This window comes from Aquila chrysaetos, chromosome 4 (genome assembly GCF_900496995.4).
Source record: "Aquila chrysaetos chrysaetos chromosome 4, bAquChr1.4, whole genome shotgun sequence".
Lineage (NCBI taxonomy): Eukaryota > Metazoa > Chordata > Aves > Accipitriformes > Accipitridae > Aquila > Aquila chrysaetos.
In genome coordinates this window covers 37,924,089-37,945,653 of record NC_044007.1, presented here as the reverse complement: position 1 = coordinate 37,945,653, position 21,565 = coordinate 37,924,089, and the positions used below count along the sequence as shown (strand labels likewise).

Sequence of the window (21,565 nt, the reverse complement as noted above, 5' to 3'; positions counted from 1 at the left end):
CTTTGTTGAGCTCGGACTCAGGCTTCCTCACCAGTAAAAGAGGAAGCAGATTCCTCCCATCTCAGAAAGTCCAGGCTTTCTGCATGTTGTGAGAACAATACACTCACTACCTGGGCTCTCCCGTTCTATCTTGCATCTTCCTACTAAAGTTTGCCTGGAACAACATTTTCCTTTTGGGCCTGGCAAGTGGTTTACAGACACATACTCTGATATATTGATGAATAACCTCTGTTGTCACTTGATGTTCCCTGTGTACCTGAAACATTCTATGCATATCTGACTGGAATCCTAACTATGAGTTATGGTAAAATCTGGACTGATGACTAAAGCATCTGGCTATGTAGATATATTTGCTGTACATGCAAAGCAAAATGCACAGAGCCCTGGCTACTGAGCTAATTCTTTCCCTCCACAAAGTAGGAATAGCTCCATTTGGGCTGACAGGCTTTCTTACTGAATTTTCAGATGGGCTTTTGTTCTCTGAAGCTTTTTTCAGCATTTGCCTAGGGAGCTGTAAACTATCAGATTTATAGCCAAGTGATCCTTTTCCCCTATGAGATATTTTTCTGATTCCCTGAACTGCAATGACAGGATCAATTCAGGGATTACAATGGATAAGCAGCTGCTGTAGGGGCTAGAAAACAAACAAAAGGGAATGGAGTTGTGGCTTCAAGGCTTGCTACGCTGGCTCCTCCCAAAGTTAAAGAAGTGCCTGGCTGTGCCCAGGAATTTCTTTTGTAAAAGCTACTGAAGAATGAGTGGTCTAACTCTATTATGCCAGGAATGTTCACAGAGCAGTAGCTTCTTTGCTACCTATACAAACAGTCCCGGTCCCAGTAAGGCGTATGTGACAGAAGTGCTTGTAGACCACCGATGGAGTAGACATTATCAGTCAAGGCTCCAATGAAGTAGCGCTTCAAAAAATAACGCTTACAAAGGAAAATTCCAGAGCAGATAAACAGAATCTGCTGGGTCTGAGGACCTGAGCAAATCCCAGTTTCTTTGCAAAGCACTTGGGAATGTGACATTTGTTTCTGTCAGTCAGGTCCAACCGACTTAAAACTGTGAAAGGGCTCATATATAAGCAACAGGCTCCTCAGATTGTCTCCTAAACAAGAAAGAGCAGGAGACAATAGCCAATCATTGGAGAGTTATATGAGACAGAGGGACAACGGATGGACAAGAGGAGCCCTAGGGGACACAGAGTGGGCAGTTCTGTAATACTCGGGTCACTGTGGTACTATCATCCTAAATATTTCTCTTTCATTTGTTGATTACTGTAATAATTTGCAAATTATTAGTGTGGAACAGTGAACCTGCAAAAAGGTATTTCTGGTCTTAAACACTGGGTCAGGAAGAAAGATTTGTACCATACCTATAAAAAGAGATAGTATTTATAAAAGCAAAGAACTGCAGCCGAACATCTCAAATTTAAGATCGATGCCTGTGACTGCATTATAGCAGCAGCCAATCCAAAAACTGAGAGTGATCTATAGCTAGAAAAATAAATAACTCCATGAATTTGTACTTGAATTGCTAAAGAATTTGCTGCATTTTAGTCTATCAGAACCATATGAAAATGTTCCTTAACACTGCTATGCAACACACTTGTCATCTTACGTGAAAGTTGGAAGAGGAGCTCCACCATCATTTATCCCTGTCATACTCACCGTTGTATCTGCTCCAGTGGTCTTTGGCACAGGGACTGTTCAAAAGGTGTTCAAGGGTGTGGGGTGGTGCTGCTGGTGGGAAGCACAGTTACCAGTTTCTTATTTGTTTTGCCACAGAACCGAAAGAAACTTGATGTAGGAACATGCTGGAGACAAGAGATACATCCTGCTGTATACATACTGATGGCATCTCCCAGCTGCTACTACCTTTGTCACTTTGTGAAAACCAGAAACTGGCATCTCCTGCCTTGAAAAAGAGCACGACTCTCTGTTCCCCACCTGCCTCATTTCTTATGACCTCAGACATGTACTGCCCTAAGAAACAGCTGCATACACAGCAGTGCACAATGTGTAAGAGCTTTCTGAGAACTTGCTCTGGAGAGATGGTGGTACCGTGGTCCTAGAGTGGGGGGGGGCTGGCAGGAGGAGCGCAGGGGACCCTGCTCTGCCTGGCTGGGGCAAGAGCGGTCGGGGTCAGAGCCACCTCCTGCTGCTTTGCAGGCTGGGATGGTGGCTGACTGGACTCAGTACATTTAGGCTTCATTTTTGCTTTGTTACTGTGGATGAGTTTATTGGTTGAGTAACAAGTTTAAACAACTTTACAGAACTCACAGCAGACAAATTTTAATCTGCAGGGGTGGCTATTTTTACTGGCAGTGCAGGTCTACATGCTATGTTCACCCCATCAGGGCAAAAAGCAATATTTTGTCACCTGCAAGTTAATAGAACCAGCCAATGAAGGAATCAATTTATAATAATGATTAATAACAAAGCACTGTGGGCAATGGAGCTACAGACCAAAACTAATTTGTGGAAATTACTCAGCAAGTGATTATGAGTAATGTGATTTGCCTTTGGGCAATTCATGAACCAGAAGTTAAATGTGTGGAATGAAACATTCATTATCCATTATTCACTCAGTGTAGGCAATGGCATTTGTACTGTACCACAGCCTATACACTTCAGGCAGGTTTCAGGGGTTTATTACACTAAGCATTATATGGACTTCTTTTTTTCTTAAAAAAAAGGGGCAAATGTCCCTCCTAAGGAGCTCCAGATGCCAAGTTTAAAAAGTCTAAAGGGACTACACCTTCTCTAAAAGTGTATGAGTTAACCTTACAGCTCAGGTATTGGTAGAAGAGCAGTCCCGAGATCAGAAGGTTTCCATGTGGACTAAAGCCCCTGAGTAGTCATCCAACTTCTTCTGTGAGTTTTGTTGCTTATGCTGTGGCTAGACTGCTGCTGCTGCCCAAGTTAATTACTGGGGGCATATTCTAAGATACTTCAAATACATCAAGACATACAGCCAGTTCCAGGATGATCCTTCAAGGATGTCCCAGTGTAGGTTTCTGTAAATGTCTCATCCTTGAAAGGGATGGCCCTTGCAACCTGCTGACTTCTATAGCACTGGCTTCAGTGTGGCAGAAGGCAAAGCTCTCCCCACTTCCTTCCCCACTGCCTTGGTGTTTCTTTCTGAAAGAAAGCAGCTAAAGCAGACTGTAAATGACAAAATCTACTCAGGAAAAATCAGCGGTAAGGACAGTCATTAAGAAAGAGGCAGACAAAATAAAATGTGTGAAAAGATACATTGCCACTCTTTCCAGAGCCCCTTTATTTTCTTCCCAATTGTCTTCCCTTTGTCCAAATCAGTGGGCAATAAGAAGGGGTATCTTTGCATTTACTTTATTCTCTGCCTGACACCAAAATACACTGCTTTGTATTGTACCATCATGACAATTTTCTCAGCCTTCTTTGTGATAAAGCCCTTCAGAAGGATATACTCATTTGAGAAATGAGTTTTCCTTTTAATTCTTTGGATTATGAAAGATAGGCCAGAGGCAAAGGCTAAGTGACTCCGCCTTACAAATGTAGATTTTAAAGGCAGAAGGAAATGGCTGGAATAAACGCAGCACACCATGAGTCTATCCTAAAGCTCCCTCCACCAGACACAGTGAGGAGGGAGCCTGGGACAGAAGGGATTGTTTTCTCTTTCCCTTGCCAGCATAGATGGTCTGTCATATGCAAGGAAATCCTGCAACAAGAATGCGATCCATTTGTGCAGAATCTACTCTGCGTTTTCCCTGTCCTGGCAATTTATTCAAAACATTTAAGTTGTGCATGGATCACACTGGGGGCAAACTGGGCTCCCCAAACTTGACTTTTGCACTGCAATTTCTGTGTTTCCTTGGGTTGACTAATGGGGACTAATCCGGATATCACTAGAGAGCATAACTTTTGGTACCTTTGAAATATACCTCATCTCTAATAGACCAACTTGCCAGGGTAGAGAAACGTATGTCTGCATCTAAACCCAAGTGCAGGTATCCTTCTCACTTCGAGAACGAAAGTGATGTAACTTTTATTTTCACTGGCTTTTCTTGTTCTTCTAATACTGACAGTGGTGGAGAATAATATCAGGCCATATCATAACTCGGGTTGAAGTCTTCAAATGGCTTTAAATAAAACATTAGCATTCTTCAATAGACCAACTACTTGCAGTTAATCCCAAAATACTTTCTCTGAAAAAAAAAGTGGAATTGATGCTATTTGATGGTTATTTAAGTACAAAACTGTTGTGTCGTGAAAGGATCTTGGTTCCAGCTTTATTTTTCCCTTGAGGAACAGAACACGTGAGTAATATGACAGGTTGGTATTAATTTACTGCTCAAACCAAAATGGATTCGAAGAGTGTCTTCAACCAATTCTGGTTTTCTGACTCTAAAAATCCAAAGTGCAGCACTTGTAATTATAGCAATTTGTGTATCTCTGTTGACCCGCCATTCATCTCTCTGTTGTTTGTCAGGCGTACTGTGTTAAGACAGCAACAGGACTGTATCTGGGCTTTGTTTGTGGCTTATTTTGCACTATCGGGGTTTTTTTGGTGCACTGTCTTCTATTTTCTCCTGAGCACATCATCAGCATTGTGCTTGAAGACTCATGTTTAAAAAATTGAATGTAAGTCAGTACACTGTCGGTTGAGTTTCCAACTCTGGAAGTCTGGGCATGGGGGAAGAGCAGGGGAGACTGACATGGAGACTTAAAAAATTGCACAACTCTAAATACATGGTTCTTCAGAGGGATTGATGTCTTGCAGCCACTACTGACTTTTGCTGGTATTGTGAGTACTTGGCACTTCTTAGAAGTGTCATTGTTGATCCACTCCTTCGTAAGTGAGTAACTTGAGATTTTTTTTTTTTTTTTAAAAGATAATGATAAGTAAATGTTAAACATATCCATTACTTGTTAGGCCCCCCGGGTGTCTCTTTCTGTCTGACCCAATGTAGATGGGCAGTGAAGCAGCTGCAGATGGAAGGGCTAAGACCTGAAATGCTGTGAAACCCAGCCTGTTTTCATGAAAATGGGTGTCAAAACTCTCTCTCTTTTTTCAGTCTTCCCTTCAACCTCCTCAGCTTACTACCTCATCAGAATCAATCACTTTCTAATTAACTAGTCAGATTCCGATGGAGTTTGCCAAAATTTTATTATCCTGCTCTCAGAGTTATAGCATGCAATTATTTATTCAGGTTTCTACTGCTCCCACTTTGATGGAGTTGGGTGAAGGAATCTTTTTCTGGGAGCCTAAGGGAGCTCTGTAATGAGAAACAGTTGCAGGAAGGTGAGTAACCCATTTGCTTTGCAGGGTTTGCAACATGAGGAGAAAGGAAAAAACACATGTGCTCCCTCTTTATGTTCCAGCATCCAGGGGGAAGAAATTAATGCAAAAACCAGCTTCCACATGTATTTCTTGGGTTTATAGTTAGCTTTTTTTTCCTAATTGGGAGTAAACCAATTATCCTTTTTGGGGTATTACAGTAACATTCACATTTAAGGGTCAGGTCCTCAGTAAGCACTGCAGAAACAAATATAAGACAATAGTCTTTAGGACAGTTGGGCATTACAGTACAAAGTACTATAATACATAGCATTGCGACACTGCCTCTGCTGAACATTGGAATTCCTCATGCAACATGTGCGCAGGCTGGATGTCTTGAGAATGGGATTTACAAAAGACAGCATCTTGAGTGGGGAACTAACTGAACATATCGTTAAGAAACACAGAGGTGATGAAGACAGCCTCAGCCTTCCTACTTAAAGCTAGTAAGGCATCAGTGTCTTGACTGATGGACCATTCGCAGCAGTAAGCCTTCTCCTGGGCTGAGGTACCTAAGGTAGCTCAGTCCACTTCCTTAAAAAACAGTAGCAAGAAAGCTTCATCGTAACTGAAAGATGGAATGCTTCTCAGGAGGGTGCAAGAACTCTTCTAAGATCTTAATTTTGTTTGATTTGGTATGCAGACTGAGATTTGATTTACTTGTATCCCAGATGTTAACTATGGACTAGAAAATTACATGCACCTTCATTCTTTGCCTCAGTGAGAACACAATCATTTACATGAGGTTTCGACAATAGAGACAGAGATACATCACAGACTGCCTAATAGTTTGCTGGAGTTGAAGGCAGTGAGCAGCCCAGAGGTTTTGCCCATGCTCCCATCACTTTGGTACCACTGGTGTTCTGCTGTGACCCAAAACTGTATGTCACAGGACTGGCAAAGCTACCAACGTGTTCCTTTGTCTATGCCCATGCAGCTTTTTCAGCCAGACACAAGCGAAAGCTTGAGTTTGCTGTGCCAAATGATTTTAGCTTGTGCCCATACTGCCTGTAAGGCTGCCCATCAAACTTCTTTACCTTCATAGGTACAGGGAGAAGTCAACTGTTGCCCACCAGGCTCAAGCAGAGTATGAGCTAACACAGGGGAAGACGCAGAGCCTGGGACTCGTGTTCAACTCCTGGAACAAACTCTACAGCAATCATGTTGTTGCTTCCCTGGTTCTGCTCTAGTTAGGCTGTGTTTTGGAGACAGTATGAGGCTTGTCCCTCCCCCAGTGCCTGATGGCAGCACATGTGCATGGTGCAGTCCTTTCGATGCTGTCACAGGGGCCAGAGACCTGGCTTACAGGTACTCCCCATCCTCCTCTGAGATAATGGGCCACACTGCTGCGGAAAGACTGCCTGTGCCTTCGTTACGTGTGCCGGCAAAGCAGCACGCTGCAGAGTGCTCTTGTGCTGCACTTCTACGGTGACACCACTGCTTTTCATTTATATCTGCAGGAAAAGGCCAGGGAAGAAAGTTTTTGGCTTGCTAGTGAGTCTCGTAGACCCTCTCTCAACCGCCTTAGAAAATTATTCTGCCGGAGCGATTCTCAAACTGAAGCCACTTCCTTTTTCCTATTCCTGTGTGTGTTCACATCTTGAATTAACTCAGTGTTTTAAATAAAACCATCAGCCAGATAATGAAGCATGCAACTATGTATGCTAGCAAGAAGTGGAAGAGCAAAAAAAGCAAATTTGCAAGCGTGGCACCTATATTATTTTAAGGCAGTAAATGTTTCTTGTTACAATTGTCAGGCATGATGAATCTAATTCCTATGCTATTTTATTGGGAAATCAGGAATTTAATGGGCAAAGGCTGCTTTCCAGAGTATAAAATACCTTGAAGTAAAGTGCCAAGTGAAAGGCATGCCAGTTAACCCACTACAGTCTTCAACAAAGATCAGAAAAAGAAGATGAAAATCAAACTCACCTTAAGCCTGTTAAATGCAGCCCTCAGGATCTGCGTTTCCCTCTCGCTCTCAGGAACAACTCGTATCACTTTATCACTGCCAATAACAGAACATTGAATTGACACTTTAAGGGTCTTTGCAGCAATGCAATGCAACAGTAAATAGGTTCAGATAGCTACCGTACTTGTGCTCTTTTTCAGCATCTGCAAATTGTCAGATGAACTGGAGCTCTGCTTCTACACTTGCTCCCTGGATTATGGACTTCCATAGAAATGATTTGCTCTTTACAGATTAAGGTGTCAGCTTGACCCTCCATTTCCATGTAAATGCTTTTGTTCATTCTTTCTAATTTAAACCATTCAGGCTGACATCTTCCATACTGAGTATCTGCCTCAGCTCAAAACAATTTTTTTTTTTCCAAAACAAATAATCTGTTTATGAGGACAAGATTAGGTAAGATACATTCCTTTTTTATGTTTAAACATTTAATGGGCTTTGAAGAGTCCAGTGTTCTCATGTGTTAAAGAGGGGACTTCACTTTAGAAGAGAGGTGACCTTCATATCAGGGGCATGCCTTTTGCTTTATCCTTTAAAGCTTGTACAAATTTTGTGAAGTAAATAGCTGTTCATACATGCTCAGAAGGTTCTAAATAATAGCAGCTCGTTTTATGCACTTTCTTTAGCAGATCTCAATGAACATAACTTTGCAAACAGGCAAAAAGAAACTGAATAGCTGTCCATTCAATGACCAGCATCCATGTCATGAACTATGAGAGGCTGGCGACCGTAGAAAATATAGGGGCCTATCATGTAACTAAGATATCATCATCATAATCCATACAGAAGAGGGCTGAAATAAATTTGCATGGCCAATGCTAATTCCAGAATTTTCCTACATTTTGAGTTTTTTAATTTGTACTGTTGATAATCAGTACTTTTGCTCTTCCAAGACACCTTGGAGGTCATGCATATCTTTATTTCTACAATTCCATCCACTAGGCAGAACCGCCTTTTAAAAAATTTCTTTACCTCCCATTTCCTCATTATGTGGGAATTTTATGCAGTACATTTCCCTTGACATTGAGAGAAGTTTGTCCCTTAAATATATTGTGAACCCTCCTACTTTCCTGAAGCTTCTAAGTCTGCTCAGAAGATATTCGGCCAACTAGAAGCAACACTGGTGAGTGTGAATTTGCTGGCCCCACTGTTTTAGGAAGACTCCCAAGCTGCTGCTGTTCTCAGCAAGCAGGCACCAGGTCTTGCCTTTGGTGTACGGCAGCTACAGCTCTGGTAGGACTCACCTTTGTTGTAAGAATCCTTAACGCATATATAGGTAAGCATTAAATACTGTCAGTATGTGGTTCAGAAGAATGCACTGGTCGTTGGGTTCGGTACTACTAATAAATACTGAATTTTGAAATGGCTTACTCCACCTCTTTCTGGCAGTCATTTTCCCTTCCCCCATTCTTCTTTAGTCTTTTCTCTCCAGTCAACATCTGCTCCCCTTGGTTAGCCTCTGATCCTTCTTTCTGTACGAGCTCTTCAGTTTTGGTTCTCACTCCTGCTGAGCTTTCCCTGTAGACAGGTCTCAAGCCTTAAAACTCCCAAATCTTCCAACAGCTTCATGGGTCCAGTTAGACTCCAGATTATGGCTGCAATAACACTGATGTACCCAGAGATGTGGACCTCAGTCCATTCTGCTTGAATGCTGTTGACCTTACTTACAAATGGTCTATGCCTAAGAAGGAAGATTCTTGAAAGCACTCTTGTTATAATTTGGCAGCTCTAAAATTTTAGGGGAAATTACTATGCTTCCAAGCCAAGTTTAACCTCCTGTATAGGAACGTACACAGAAAGGAATAAGCCTCTTAGAGTACTACAACTGCTGCATCTTTTCAAGGGAAATAGATGCTTTTAATTTATCATACATACAACAGTAATATTCTTTCCCATTACTCATTTCTTTCAGAGTATTAAATTGCTGTTAAGAAGGAAATGGGTAAAAAGAAGCTATGGTTACCCAGGACATGTGAAGGTGAAGTAACTAATAAAGATTCATTGGACATTTCTGGAAGGATTGGGACAACTGACTTATAAAACCCAGATTTTAATGAAATAAGTAGCTAGGCATGTGTTACGCAGCTGTAATGGAATTTCAAAGGAATGGTTATCACTTAGGTACGGTCTTGAATTAATACACATCACTCTAAACTGTCTTGGATTAGCTCAGTAACTCTGTCATTTCCAATGTGACGAAAGACCTGCCTTAAAGAGGAAAATCCTGGTGCTGTGACAGATTGATCACTTGACACATTGTTGAGAAATGCCTCAAGCTGTGGCTGGGTCTGCTGCTAGAAAGCTCATAACAAGCAGTTTAGCATACCTGGTACTGTTAGTATTTTATGAAAAGACAGTTAAGCCGTTATGACAAGGCAGTTTCATTTTTTGTGCATGCAAGATGCAGGAGTACGCTGAATTCCTGAGAACTGTTTGCTGACACCAACTTCTGTAGGCTAGCCAGCCAGTGGATAATCATATGTTCTTCAAAAAAGCACAGATACCAAATCCAGCTTTACTCCTGATATCTGCCAGTCAAAGAACATAGTCCTAAGGTTATTTTTTTAGCTTTACAGCTTTCCTAGTTACATTTCACACTGAAGAAGTCAATTACCTTAAACACTGCGCAATACCCACTGAATTTAGGCTAGAACTCCAACAGCCCACCCAGTATTTAAGAGCCAACAACAAAATCTATCAGATCATGGACTAATGTGGCTGATAAATGGCAGCTGTAGCCCAAACACTCAGAATGACCCCCTGGTGAGGTCCTCTGCCATACCTTGTGTCTAGCTGTTGAGGAGAAAGCAGCAAGTGATCATGTATACGTCTAAAGTTGTGTTGCCTGCAGACATATGTCAGCACTCTGCTGATTTATGCAGACAAGGTTATTTTTCTAACCATAGCATCTCTAAACTTTTTTTAAAGTCTATTTTTTTAAATGTCTAAACAAACAGCAAGATGGGATGTATTTTGTAGAAATTAATATAGAACTTTACATCCACCAGGACAAACTTTCTATTTACCCCTAGCAACTAGGCTAATGGAATTTAAAGCCAGGACTTAGTGAGATCATTTGAATTTTGTGTAAACGCAGTTGAAAGCCTTTGCAAAGAGCAATACACAAACTTTATAAAATGAACTGACCAGATGAGAGTGGTGAGCAAAGAGTAGAAGCCAGACTGCTGGTGTCCCCAGGGACAGCCTGGTGTCTGAGCAAAATGGGTGACCAGCTGTTGGCTAGCACTGACATGCAATGACATTTTTTTTCCCTTCATTACCCCTTATATTTTCAAGAACAGCATGAAAAATGACACAGCTGCTTTTGAAACACAAAATATACTACATGGGCCTGTGAAGGGTGATATTCCCTGCCGCCAGTGGGGACTAGAACCTATTGGTTTATTTCTTTGGCTCTTTTAATTTACTTTTTTCCATTTACTTCATAGTTTTACTCATCTATGAACAGACCAGATGGATTCAATGAAACCATTCTGCAGCACATATACAACTTCTTTACTGATGGAATTAGTAGCTCTCTCTCATGAAACTTTCCTGCTGAAGTCCCATGGCATGAACTGCATTTATGTAAATTCCTCGTTTCCTTCAGGAAAATCCTTCTTATTGTTTTATTTTCCTGACTGATGTGAACCTTAATTAGCTCTCTCTCCTCTCCCATGGAATTCAATAAAAGTATGTTTACAAAGGCTTTACAAGTATTTTAAACACAGTTTGAGGAATGATATGTTATAAATCAAATACCTACAGAAAAAATCAGAAGGAAAATAAATCCCCACTTACAAACATCTATTCCTAATGGTAGAGGAGGGATTATAGTTCTTGAGAACAAGCTGCCATAGCTGCTGCGCTTAAGTGGTTCATTAAGGCTTGGGAACTAGTTACACACTGAAAGACACATCTGAAAAAAGGTACAGCATGAAAGCCTCTCATCAACTCCCAATATGCCATCAAGTATCATTTGTGATGAAAGTTCAATCGCTTCATTCCCTTTTCTCTGCTAAACTCCTCTGCTAGTCAAAATGCTAAGAAATACTCAAACGTTAATTTTTTTATCTCTCTTCATTACTGGGATAAAGAGCTTCAACTGCGGACTCAATACTGTTACAAAAACCACTTAAATAAGGTTGGGCTCCTTCCTGAAACCTCATGGGGACATCTGGAAAGGGAACTTTACAAAACTTCCTGAGCCCTTCTTTACAGTTTTCTGTATTACAGCAGATGCTGATCCAAACAGATGAGAGCAATATTTGCATCTTCTAGGTAGCATTATATATATTTTCTGCCTTTAAGGCAGAAAAACTGATGTTATTCCTGGTATAAGGAAGAGGTAGCTAATCTATATTTTTGAATGAAAAAGATTTGTTTGGGTAAAGTAGACAGAAATGCTGCGGAAGCAAAATAGGTTATTGCATGATGTTTATCAGTATAGCACAGATGGCTTCTCTGAAAACTGAATTTATATGCAAGTTGCCCGCTAATTCCCAGGCATGTGATATCTGAGTTTCATATATGTTTTTCCGGTGCAAAAAGTGTTTCCTCCTTTACCCAAGCAGGAAACTTTAGGGACTAAACCAATGTTATATTACTAGTACTCTTCCTTTAAACAGCTTCATTCCAGAGACAGATGGTCTGGGAAGGTGAATGACTGCAGAAATTCCAGTTTTCATTTCAACTAAGGAACAATGCTTTTCCAGGCAAAGTTGGCCTCCAATGACTTGTGAATGTTTCATATACAGCTGTCTAGCTCAAACACAGAAAGTGGGAACCAGTTGCTTCAGTGCATGTCCCTGTCTCAGAAAAAAAAAGTGCGTGTATGGTAATGGATACCATCTTGTTTCACCAAGTGTCATCCAGTTGTATGCAAATATAACAAAGAAAGTAGTTACTCAGGGCAGAAAATAAGAAGTAACAAGACAAATACACACTTAAGAAAAACAAACAAAGTAAGAAAGTAGACGACAAGGAGATATAGTGCTAACTGTGCAGCATTAAGGTATGCAAAAACTTGGGAGGTGCCCATTTTGACCCAAGGAGGAGGCTGCAGTAGTCTGCTTAAATGAAACAGCATTATACTCATTTGAATTAACTTCCTAAGAAACGTATTATAATAACATGTTTGCGTGAAACAGCTGATGATTGTTCAGCTTGGATGTAATCCTTCCAATGACATGTTATATCAAGCACAGCTACTTTTAAAGAGAGGGCCATCACCATTCCAGTAACAGAGATTACTGAAAGGAGCTTCTGCTATAACCCCATCTGCTTCTTTATTCCCACAGCTCATATATTTCTCCAGTGAGTTGCTCTGTGCTTTTTAAGGAACTGATGAGTAGATGGTGATGCTGTCAGGCCTGGCATGGGCCTGACAGTACCAGGATGCTTCTCTGTCCATCTGGGTGCTCCCCTGCCCAAACAGGAGAGCTTCCCCTCATCCTCCCTCTTCATCTTGGCTGCAGAGGCATGTTGGACAAGCTTGGTTTACTGTCCTGATCAGGTTGTGGCAATCAAGCACAGGGCTGCCCAGCCAGTGGCCCTGGACAGACCTGATTACATCAGTTGCATATATTTTTATCCCTTTTCCCGTTCTTGACCCTCTCTTTCACTATGCTTGTACCTTGCTTTCTCTGTCCATCTCCTCTCAAATAAACAACTCAGCCCTAATTACTTTATCCCAATTGGTCCCAGCTTTAAAACATCTGTACCCAAATTTGGTCTTTCTGGGTAATCTCAGCCTCATATGGTATTACTGATAGGGTTACCTAGGTATTGTCACCTGCAAAATGTCCCTAGTATTCCCCTTCAATTACCTGTGAAATTCAACCACTTCTCACATAACTCCTCCTTTACCTCCTGCAAGATCCAGCTGTCCTTCACAGTGCTATCTGAAATTTTTGTCAGCTTCCCACATTGTCATATCCAGCAATTTCGCATGTCATGTCCCATAGTTTATCCACGTCCTGAACAGTCAGCTTAACCTCAGGCCACGGTCTAGTCCACAGCCTGCGTGTGCCTGCAGCCCCAGCCCTCCTCCATGCTAAAAGTCCACACAGAAACTCATATGCTTTTCTGAACTTCAAAATTGTTCATTCTAAGCCCCACATATGTTTTCAGATAACTGCAGCAACTACTTCCAAATTATCTCGGAACTCTGCACAGCAGATTTGCTCTTGTCCTCAGTGAAATCAAAGAAAGAACACCAAGTCTGAAAGAGGGTTGTTACAGAATTTAGATATCAGAAGGCTGAAGGGGCAAATGGTTCAGCATTAGAGGTCTACATTAGACTTCTTGCGCTCCAACTTCCTTTAAGACCTTCAGCAAACCGTCACAGGTCATCTACAAGTGAGCTTAAGTGCAGGCTTGGCAGAAGGTTTCTTATACTGAGCTCCACATGCTTTATATCCACATTGCTGGCTGTCATTCAGTTGTAAAAACCACACACTCCGTATTTGGTTAGAGATACTTCCGAGTGGACCAGTTTGTTTGGTCCCTCTCTGCCCCATCCATTCCAATGGCCCCAGCAAGAGTCTGGGCTCTGTCCTGGTGGGTTTGCTTGAAGCATGGGTACTTGCAAAAGGATGGTCATTCAGCCTGACTCAGGAGCTGAGTACACACTTGCCTGTAAAGCATGACGGACAAGCTTAGGCTTAGAGCTATGCTTAGCTGACAGTGTAAACATGGCTCAGCTCCCTACCCCTATAAATGGGGATGATAGCATCTTTTAAACTTGTGGGGGTACTGAGACAATAAATAAATTCATGACTTTTAAGCTTCCGGATGGCTACGGTAATGGGAGCAATGCAGGGACCAGAGATGGAAAGCAGTAAATATACATTTTACAGAAGCTGAAGAACAAAATTCTACAACTCTTTTCAAGTCATGAAACATTGTGCATTACCTGACAGACTTCAATGGTGTCACAAGCACTGTAAGAGATCATCTCTAAGCCTAGAAAGATATCAAAACTCCCATGGTCCATAGGTCTGACTTGCCATGCGGCTCTCGGTTTCCTTTGCTTGCCTTTGATCTTAACAGAGAGAAGCAGATACACTCAGACGTGTACAATGCTGGGAAATGGACCAGGCTTCTTCAAGCCCTGTTTTCTATTACAGACACAGACACACACACACACACTTTATTTGTTCTAATGGTTATACTTCCCCCTAGAGTTATCAAAGACTGTACTGCATGAAACTGGACAAAGGCATCAGTTGCCCAGCAGGTCTTATAATGCCTCAGAAAGACAGTAAATGCTCGTGATTCACTCATGGTGGAGAAATAAAAATCAGCATTTCTGCTTGGTCACCCTTCTCAGAACTTTAAACCTCACTATTCCTTGACTACTTTGCTTTTATCAAAGTGAAAGTACCATCACATCATGTGGACATGGCTTTGGCTTTTCTAGTATATCTGTTTGAGACTGAAAAAATCAAAGACTAACCTGAACAAACAAGGTAAACGATGTTAAGCTACAATTTATGTTTTTTAAAAAATTTAATATTGATGCTTTATTATTTGGTGCTACTCCTTTGCATCCTTTTTTCAACTACTTTTTTCAATATCCCATAAAAGCTTTTTTTCAAATAATCTAGTATTTTCCACATCTTGAGCTTTTTCCATGTATAAGTCTCCTGATAACACAGATAATTTGCCGAAGTCTTGTTTGTATGCAAAGAGGCTGTGCAGAGGATCCTTACTTTTCAAGGTTCAGTGAAAAATTAGTAGATGCTGTACTACTTTCCTTTTATGCTTTTCCACAGACAATGAACTGATAAAGAACAGCAGAGTCCAAACAAGAGATGTCCATGCTCTCTCACTTTCGAGACAGCTATGAAATTGTGGAATATGCTCAAAGGTTGGAAATAACCTGCTGTGGTTTAACCCCAGCCAGCAACTAAGCACCATGCAGCTGCTCACTCACTCCCCCCCCCACCCAGTGGTGTGGGGGAGAAAATCTGGAAAAGAAGTAAAACTCGTGGATTGAGATAAGAACTGTTTAATAGAACAGAAAAGAAGAAACTAATAATGATAAGGATAACACTAATAAAATGACAACAGCAATAATAAAAGGATTGGAATATACAAATGATGCGCAGTGTAATTGCTCACCACCCACCGACCGGCACCCAGCTAGTCCCCGAGCGGCGATCCCCCCGCCCCCACTCCCCCCAGTTCCTATACTAGATGTGACGTCCCATGGTATGGAATACCCCGTTGGCCAGTTTGGGCCAGCTGCCCTGGCTGTGTCCTGTGCCAACTTCTTGTGCCCCTCCAGCTTTCTTGCTGGCTGGGCATGAGAAGCTGAAAAATCCTTGACTTTAGACTAAACACTACTTAGCAACAACTGAAAACATCAGCGTTATCAACATTCTTTGCATACTGAACTCAAAACATAGCACCTACCAGCTACTAGGAAGACAATTAACTCTATCCCAGCTGAAACTAGGACATAACCACCATTTTCGGTTGTTCAGGCAAGCTACAAACCTGGAATATAAGAAGTACTACATTTTCAGTGAAAGCAGTCTTCCACAGTCTTTAAAGAAAACTTTAAAGACTGATGGTTTTCTAATAAAATTGCCTAAGTTGTCACCACTGCATACTAAACTCTGATTTTTTACCATGGAAAAAAAAAGATAAAATTGATTTACCATATACTATTTTTAAAAGTGTTTATATTAAAATTCTCATATACCCAGAAGTAAAATAAATCTTTTTTCTGATACTAATAAATAGCTTACCACACACAAATGTAAGGTCTAAAACCTTCCTTTAGAATTTTTGAAGTTCATAGCAAATCCTTAATTTAAAGAAGACAACCTATGTGGACTTCACTTTTTATGAGCTATGGTTTTACTTGACCTGCCACAACTGAAGAAGGGAACCTTTCAGTACCTGCACATTTCCAACTGTGTGACAACCACTGAATGGGGTATGTAACTTATCTGCCTTGATGACTTTTTTTGCAAGGACCAGACAATATGTCAGTCTTTGAAAAACAGTAAGGAAGGAATCGTTACTTTTATTTTCATGAGTCATGCTCTTCACTTAAATTTGTATTTTTTTTTCTTTTTATATAATTTAAACAGAACCTCTATGGGAGGCCCCTAAAAACTTTCCAAATTTATTATGCAGTTTCCTTTAACAGCAAAGAGGAAGACCTTCTGACCAGCAGGTTTCTTCTAGTACTCTGCTCCTCTCATTGTTTGGAATGAATTCAATCCAAAATGATTCCCATCTTTGGAGAATTAATTTCATGGAGTAACAGAATAAGTTTGGTTGATGGGATATCTGGAGACCATGTCATCAGATATTCTTGTAGCTCTTCTCTGTACCTGTTCCTGGTTTTCTGCTTTTGAACATGGACCGAAAGTGCTGTGTAAACTTTGTTGCTCCTTTGAAAAGTCTCCACTCCTACAAACTCAATTTTATGGTCCTAACACACTGGAGCTCACAGTCATCCTATGGGTGAATACTACATTGCTATTTTTTTTTCTCCTTGATCCAACCCAAGGATTTGCAGTTATAGGAGAAATTCCTGTATGTATGATCTTTAAATTTGAACTATTGAATTTCATCCTAGTTCTTTCAATTCAGTCACTAAGTGCATCGAGTTTTTCTAATACATGTCTAGAGCCTTCCTTGAATAAATAACTTGAGAAAATAAATTGGAGATGAAGAAAAACTCTGTATTTTTGTGGGAAATGATAATTCAAGGCATAGAGAACGAGGGATAAAAGCATGAAGCGATTCCTGTTGCTGAATGGGACAAAGTCTGGAAGTATTCGGTTATTCCTGATAGGCAATCTCTTGAGCTCAGTTTAAGACCTTGATCCTCAAGCTCTCATGAATGTATAATGGCTTTCAGGGTGAGCAGGAAGAAGTCTGTACTTATTACTGTACTTGGCACAGAAACACAAATAACTGTTAAGTGTATGAGTTTGCAAGTGTATAAAAAAGAGATCAGAGGAATTGTCTCATACGTATTTTAAAAAGTAAATGTCAAGATGGTGAGCTTAGTTTTAATTTAGGACTTATCATTAATGTTTTCAATGTATTTATTCATTTATGCAAGTTACAGCAAGAAAGATGAAAATATTTATGGAGTAAAAAAAATGTTATGGCGTGAAATACTGTTGCATTGAGATGTCTGTAGCACGTTAAGTTTCCCCAAACTATTCTGTCATGACTTATTACCTAGTTTGCTTCCACAGACTGATTTTGTATTTCAATTCATGGAAAGGAAGCCTTTAGTGTCACCATACAAATAAAGGACAAACAGGACATGCCTCTCCACAGTTTTGCAGGAGGACAGGATCCATAGATTTCAAAGCTGGGGAATACACCAGATTTACTGAGAGTAGTAAGGAAAATCCCAGGTCTACTTCTCTTTTTGCTGGTGTTACTGCAGTAGGCTTTTTTTTTAATGACAGGATAAACACTTATTCCTGTGTTTCAGATAAGGGTAATAGAGACCTGGGCGCTGAACTGTTCATTAACTTAGTAAACTACTTTGAAGAAGAAATTGTAAATCTGCAAGCGCTAAGCCCGGGAACAATCATACATGATGTTAACTGCTAAATCCTACAACAGCAGACAACTGAGAGTCTCACAGGGAACCCTCTTATCTTCCCCACAGGGACATGAACAAGGTGACAATGTCGATCTGGGACGGCAATATTTCGTGCCCAGGTGGAGTGTCTCTGACAACGGGGACGAGGAGAGTCCCTCAGCAAGGGGACACCTTGCACACCTAAACCGAGGTGAAATGGTATTTGCAAATTTGTCTTCGAACAGTCTGTACAGCAGAGTATCTTCCCATCAGCTGAAAACAATACTGCAGGAAAGGAGCAGATTAAATATATATAAAGCAGAGATGTAAGATAGAGTCTTTGAATTAAAAATACCAGACAGTTGGTCTCCGCGATCCCTGGTACACAGTGTCATTTTTGCTCTCTACCAACTGCCTTGAATAAAGAGACCAATGAAAGAAACCTAGCAGTAAGTCGAGATGCCTGCAAAAGCTACAGCTATACCTGGGAGTATTTCCCAGTTTAACACACAACGTGGATGTATCTATCTCAGCTTCGAGCTGAATCCTGGGTGACCGCACTGCACTGTGTTCATCCATCGTTTCCCTGCGAAAGGATGCAAGGTGCACGTTGCCGATGGGAGTCTGTGCGGGCACTGGAAGCAACATACATCACTGGGGAACCAATATACAGAAATCCCACCAAATGCACTTGTCATTTAGCATCCTCAGGTTTTGTGCAATAAAATGTTTTGAAAAATTTGGAAGTGTTTTTGGATGTTTAATTACGTAATGGGTTTTCTTTAAATCAACTTTCAAAAATATATTTTGAAATAAATATGAAAATAAAAATGTTTAATTACATTTTCAGTGAACATGGAAACCAAACATGTGGGGCAAGAGGAAAGAGAAGTAATTTTCATGAAAAATCTTTGATTTCTAATCAGCCGTGTCACAGAAATCTAGAGCTTTAAAGAATTATACACTGAAAAGTGCAGCTCCAGTTCTGCACCATGTACTTCAAATTGCAGTGTATTTACTGAACCATCTTTCCTTACTGAAATCAGTCCAATTACCTGTGAAGGCAAATTAAGTATGCATGTGCCTGCAGTATGAAGTGTTATTTTACTAACTATAACAGATTTTTAATGTTCACATTTTTATAATTTTCAGATAAAGGTCAGATTTTTTTTAATGAGAGAGTTCAAAACAACATTTTGGAACTAGATGTAGTTCAAAGAGCAACCTCATGACTCACAGCACGTCCTCTCTTGAGGACCACTTTTCCATGATGATGAATTTATAGACAAGGTTTAGAAACCTGCCATGGTGGGACATTTTTAGCACACAAACAAGAAAACTTATCCAGCTGCTCCACACAGCTTTATGGATGCATACAGTCTTTTTGCTTATACGTCCATTTAAGCTAGTTTCAGGCTCTGTAACTTATTGCCTGAGCCTTTTTGTTTGGAAATATGGGGTTTACATCCTTTTATAGATTATCCCATTTGTTTCTCATACCATAGGAGTTACATGATAATCTGCCCAAACGGAGGAACCAGCCACTCTGGAGAGCCAGTGCTGCCAGACTGGGTGTGTGCGTCCCCCCTGCCATACTTACTGCTCACAGGCCAGCAGCTATTCAGATGACTGCTCGCAGCACTTCTATCAATATTTTGTTGAAAGCATAAATAAGATAGATAAGAATAAAGACAGAAAATAGATGTTGATATTTCAATGGAACCAAATCTAGGACCTGCGTGTAAATATACATGTCACCTTACACATCAGTAAAATTAATAGTACACCTAATTGCTTGCAGGACCTGAACATTAGGAGGTATTTGTATATATCAGTGGATTAAAAAAAAAACCAGCCAAAAAGTGTGTTTAATGTGATCTTCATAAATATCTTCTTCATTACTTATTTTATAGGCTGTGAAAATCAGCACAATAGCCATGTAAAAGTGCCTTTACTTTGATAACCTCCATTTTGAACAGACAGATTTTGCTTGGTTATTTTTTAGGGAAGGGGGAAAGTGGTTTTTTTGTTGGTTTTTTTTTTTGTTTTAAAAGTAAAGTGGTTTTAAGTATCAGTAAGGGCCATTCAGATGCACCCACGGAAGCCTGAGGTCAGCTGTATTTAGGAGCTGGGGCGTGGAAGCCAACCAGACTCACTTTGCTGGACATGGGTCTCCCTTCATAAAGGCTGTGCAAGACTCCCAACGCCTTTGCATTTGTCTAGCCCATCAGGATACTGCATTTTATCCTTCCCATACATTTTTATAGCCATAAATTTAGGTTCCAACCTGGCACAAAGTTTCTCAGGGTTAGACTACCCATGCAACATTGTGATGAGCAGGATTGACGTTTGTGCTGGCCAATTACTTGTTAAGATGGGCTGCCATACATTTTATTGTTCATTTGGCTGGATCCAGCCTGTTTTGTTTTTCAGTGTCAAAAGTCAAAGCTTAAAAAAAAAACCCAAACAAAACTGATAAATAATGTACAGTAAGTGGCAGGGAAGAATTAGAGCTGAGGGGCTTCCTGGCCAGGCTCCTCAGAAAATGAAAGGTGACCCAAGAGAGCTCTGCTCATGATGTGCCTGCAGCTGCTTCTCAAGGCAGTGCATTTCTTTAAGTGGTATTTAGTATTTTCTTATGAGAGGCCCTGTGTAGGTACGTAAGACAGTCTTAAGCCCTAATGATGTTATAATACATACATCACAGTTCTTGCACATACATAACTATGTGCCTTGATAAAAAAGACTTCAGGATGCTAAATTTAAACATGTTTATAGTAGTTCGCAGGTTTGCAGTCTCACTTAACAGCGGGCAACGAATGGGAAGGAAGTATATAACACAGTCACACATATAAACAAGATAGCTATGCATAATTTGATGGGTCTGAATCTTTGAACTCAGTCTTGATATGCACATATGCAGTCTGACTCTCCTTTGATCTGTATTTTCTAAAACTAATTCTTTTCTTTTTCCTTATGGCACAAACCAGTCTTGAGTATCTTAAACAAAACTGACCTGCTATCCTATCATTGAAAAATGGAACCTATAGTGCTGAAGAAAACCAAAGCACACCAAATGCAGAATACTATTTAAAAAACAAAATAAAACTGAAGGCTTGGGGAGGGAAATAAATATTTTAGTGGCAATGAAATTACTTATTCTCTGAAGACAGTTCCTGTAAGGCAGCTGCACCAGCCATTAAGGCAATTACATTTTGCCATTTTCATAAGCTGCTTGAGAAATAATTTTTCTCCACTAGATTAATGCTGTGTCAGTTCTCTACAAAATCACTTCTGGCTTAAGGGAATATTGGAGATACATGTTGCATAATTATGGTGGTAAAATCTTGGGACTTACTTTATTGTATTAATAGTTGTTTGGGCGGGATGACTTGGAATCCTATAGAAACTTCTGTGCCTCTTAGTTTGCTAATATCCTGACCTTAAGAGGATGCCATAGGAAGATTTCCCTAAGCAAAAAAGTGGTAAGTCTGCTTGTGGTTAAGATAATGTTTAGCTTAACTGCACCTATCTAGCTTGTTGCAATTTCAATATAATTGAAAATGAGGCCAACTCCACAGGTATTCCGTGAGCAGTACTGTAACACTCCTACAACTTCTAGCAGAGTGCTGTGAATAGACAGAATAGTTTTGTTATATCGTGACAGTTGGAATATACATGGGAGATGTTTGTAGGTATCTAAT

At 40.4% G+C, this 21,565-nt stretch overlaps 1 protein-coding gene across 1 annotated transcript in view; it reads right to left on the bottom strand.

The window, feature by feature from the left end:
• The window catches only part of CPA6 (carboxypeptidase A6), an 85,474-nt gene that overhangs the window by 39,626 nt on the left and 24,283 nt on the right, over nt 1-21,565 (bottom strand). The window contains exon 2 of the mRNA XM_030011863.2: nt 7,255-7,330. The gene's annotated coding sequence lies outside the window, so the exon portion shown is untranslated. The remainder of the gene's footprint in view (nt 1-7,254; nt 7,331-21,565) is intronic.